A 3,641-nucleotide genomic window follows, 5' to 3' on the forward strand; every position below is an offset into this window, starting at 1 on the left:
CAAAGTCCCGTATAATTACGAACTGATGTAACTGCAGTGATTTACTAACTGGAATTATTTGTATGTAAACACAGCAGATGCGCGCGCAACTTGACTGTAGAAAGAGTCTGCTCACTGGTTGCCATGGTTGCATTTATCTGGCTGTTTTAAGACAAGCTAGCTTGTTTTCAGCGTACTTACAACAGCATGATAAAATAAGTTATGCAACCAAATTGACATCAGTTACCCATTGGTGACCAGTGAGTGGATAAATGTCGACAGAAAATGACCCAAATTTAAGTAGGCGGAGATTATTACTATCAGTATTAAATGAATTTTGTTCACGGTAAGATCGTCACCTCAATGAGAAGTGTCGAGTTCCTCCAGATAAGGCCGACATATTCATGATGAGCAAGAGCACCGGAGTAGGGCTCCTAAAATATCAGTTTTCATTAAAAAAACCAAACTAAACTAAATTAAATTCATATTTAGCTTGCAAAGGACAGATGAACAATCATTTCTTCATGTTTTGATCACAATTAGCCATTAGCATTAACATCAAAATTAATGACAAAATGAAACACATTCAAATTTGCTGTAATAAAAGCACTTATGTTTACACTTAACATTATTATTGTTTCTATTTATTTTAAAATGACACCTTGACATTAAAAAACCTGCTAGAAATAATTTGGAAGATTAGAGTTAATGGGGACCTGTTGGGGCAAGTCTGCATACCAAGTGAAACCAGGAAGTCTTGAACCTAAGCTGAAAGTAGAGCAAGAACTGTAGACTAACCACTTTGACAGCTTATGTCACGGTAACAAAAGGACACAAATATGTGATCGTTACCTGAAAACAATATGCTTCTTTGTTAAAACAGTAACCCACTTATGTGTTCATTTGTTCTGCAAAATTACTTTCTTTCTTGCAGTTTATGTTGGGGAAATAGAACAGAAAACAAAAATAACCACCTTCTGGCAGAGTAAATTATCACATGTAGAAACAACTTGCAATTTGTTTCACAAAGTTTTCTTTAAGACTTCATACCACATCATGCAACCTGTACTCAAAGAACTGTGGATTTCGAAATGAGCTTAATGAGAGATGTTAGAGAGTCAGGTTTATACTGCTGGATAGACGAAATGAGGTTTAGCAAAACAACTTCCCCCTTAAAATAAATGTGAAATCTTTCTTTGTTCTTGTATTGCTGCAAAGGAGTTTATAGTGATAAGAATTGTGATACAAATCTGATAACATAGTTTAGTTTGTTGCTGTTTTTGCTTGAAACATTTTTCTTCTCCACTGTTAATACTTGAGAAAATAAATATAAATATTAAATATAAATATAATTAAATATAAATTTATATTTTATATAAATATATTTATATTTATATTTAAATATAAATATTCTTGAAAAATGAATAAATAAAATTCTACTGGGCTGCTTAGAGCAACAAATAGATCATCTAATCCAAGTGGTGAAGGGGCCTATATGATAGAGATTGAGTTTTATTTTAAGAGACAAAATATTAAATTGTTTGTCTTGAAGTTTTTTTGTTTTGCTTTGTTTTTATTTTTATTTTTTAAAAAAGGTTTTGTGGCCGTAGTAGACTTTTTTTCAACAGCAGCTGCGTGGACAGGAGAGCAAAGGGAAAGACGATGAAGCAAAGGACGTTTTGAGGATTGTACCCTCTGCATATATTTGTAATTTTGTGTTTTTATGATGTGAAACACTTTGAACTACTATTTCTATGTAAAAATTGTAGATAGAATTTATATTTTATTTACAAACTTCATTGCTAAAATGTGCCATATAAATAAACTTGATTGATGATTGATATGCGACGCACCTGATCTGTCACTGAGCCACAACTAAATGTATGTTTTTCTAAAAAGAAAGTGTGATGAATTTCTTAACATTTTTTAACTTTATCACAATAAATGCCACAAAATAGATGAAAGTTTAAGTATTTGTTGCCTTTGCTTACTCAAGATGTTTTTCACCAAACATCTACAAATACTTTATACAGGTCAAAACATTTCAACTCTTCTTTACCGATGACCCATTTTTAGATTTCAGAGAGAAGCTTCATTGTTAGAAACCTTTTCAAATTCATTCACTGTTAAATTTTAACCTCCAGCAACTATTTCCTTCTCCCCTTTTTTATTGCATTACTTGGAAAACCTTTAACAACAAGGTGACCTTTTATTTATTTTAATTATTAATCATAAAAACTCCTTTTATACTTTTCCATCTAAAAAGCCTAAAAATAGCAATAAAATCTACAATTCTAACATTTTGTCACTGCTGAGATTTATCATTTTCTCATAATTTTTGTACTTTAATTTAATCTTTTTATTTGAGAAGTATTACTGGCAAACTCAACTAAATTTTTATGTGTATTTTTATGTACAAATAAAAAAAATTGTAGATACAATTTATATTTTATTTACAAACTTTATTGTACCCCCTAACTCTTCTTCTTTTTGTACTGTTCAATATATTTTTAGAAATGTATTAAGTATTGTTCAGAGTTAAGTGTTTTGTGTTCACATAAATACAAAAAGACATATAAAAGGAAACAAAAATAGTATATAAGACCAGACTGATAAAACCATTTGGCTTCAGCCTGTTAACTTTATGGCGAACAAATGTGCACATCTGATTAAAGGTTCTCTCCGCTGCATCATGGAGACAAACCCCTCTAATCTAACCGCTTAATCATGCTTTTCAAAGAGGATTAAAACCACGCGCAATGTTTCCACCGAACCCTCTATTACCGAAATGAAACCACGAGTGACACACAGACCTTCAATCCGGTTCACAAACACGCGTTCTTTTTCGGATCCCGGCTCCGTTTGGCTCCTCTACATCTCTGCTTCGCTTCTCGCATCTTTTTGAATGCAGTCTTGATGCGTGGGCTGAATGAAAATTGGTCCTGATGAATGAATGTGGGGGCTCGGAGGGGGAAGGAGAGAGAGAAAGAGAGTGAGAGAGAGAGGGAGAGAAGGAGAGAGAGAGAGAGAGAGGGAGAGTGGGAGGATCCATGTGCGCTGCGCAGGTAGATGTTCTCAAATCCCCATTAAGTATTTAGGTTTGTGAAAATGACTTTTATTTTAAAGTGTCGGTATATAAAAAAAATAATAAGGGACTTATTTAATTTGAAATGTTGTAAATGTTGCTTTAAAAAAAGCAACCTTTACTTAAAAGCAGCAAGAAAGTCATCGGTTCTAAACCCGACCTGATGTATTTCTGCATTGAATGTCAACGCTTGGATTCTCCCCGGGTCAGTCCAAAGACATAACGTTAAGGTAACTGTTTTTTTCTAAATTGTCCTTAGGTGTGTGTGAGTGTGTGTGCTTGGTTGCTTGTCCTGTGTGTCTCTTTATTGCCCAGTGACGGACTGGCGACCTGTGTCCACCACACACATCCCACCTCACCGGGAAAAGAGAGGAGTCAAACAATCAAACCACTGCTGCTCTTCTGTTAGGCAGCTTACTGTCCTGCAGATAAAATCTCTTTATGAAATACTAATGGGAAATTTGATCACTTGTACCAATTCAAGTTACTGTGAGTCACTCTCCAAACTGAATGGTCGCTGATCCAACAACTGCTAAAGGAAAAGCTTTTGTTTCATTTTCTTTCTGAATGACAAAAG

General features: G+C 33.9%; 1 protein-coding gene across 3 annotated transcripts in view; it reads right to left on the reverse strand.

Annotated features, from left to right (window-relative positions):
• The window catches only part of gdpd2 (glycerophosphodiester phosphodiesterase domain containing 2), an 18,566-nt gene extending 15,591 nt beyond the window's left edge, over positions 1-2,975 (reverse strand). For 2 of the 3 annotated variants that reach the window (XM_007555102.2, XM_007555101.2), the window contains exon 1: positions 2,793-2,974. The gene's annotated coding sequence lies outside the window, so the exon portion shown is untranslated. Of the gene's footprint in view, positions 1-2,792 lie in introns of all 3 variants that reach the window. The other variant, XM_016672961.1, reaches the window with a different exon arrangement.
• Positions 2,976-3,641: the final 666 nt, after the last annotated feature.

Source organism: Poecilia formosa, unplaced genomic scaffold (genome assembly GCF_000485575.1).
Source record: "Poecilia formosa unplaced genomic scaffold, Poecilia_formosa-5.1.2 Scaffold68, whole genome shotgun sequence".
In the NCBI taxonomy this organism is placed as follows: Eukaryota; Metazoa; Chordata; class Actinopteri; order Cyprinodontiformes; family Poeciliidae; genus Poecilia; species Poecilia formosa.